Below are 292 nucleotides of genomic sequence, written 5' to 3'. Positions count from 1 at the left end.
CGTGAAAGCCAGGAACGCGGCCGCCGCCCCACCTACAGCCCCGCCGCGAGTCACCCACCCGCTCGCTCGCTTCCCGCCTTCCCTTCCGGAGTAGCGTGAGGCAACTTCCGGTAACGCCGGGGCGCTTGGCGCCATCTTGGATTTGGGCAGTTCTGCCCTGAAGGAGGCGGAGCCTCGTGGAGGGAGCTCAGCGGCTGATAGAAAGGAAAGCCCGCGGGCTCAGCAAGAGAGCTGCAGTGTCGTCCATTTGTTCTTGAAAAAAGTAACACCTCTTTGTTTCAGTCACTTTGGA

Source organism: Fukomys damarensis, unplaced genomic scaffold (assembly GCF_012274545.1).
Source record: "Fukomys damarensis isolate Sample0158 unplaced genomic scaffold, DMR_v1.0_HiC HiC_scaffold_12, whole genome shotgun sequence".
NCBI lineage: Eukaryota > Metazoa > Chordata > Mammalia > Rodentia > Bathyergidae > Fukomys > Fukomys damarensis.
The sequence above is the reverse complement of the archived record's forward strand: the minus strand, read 5'-3'. Positions refer to the sequence as shown.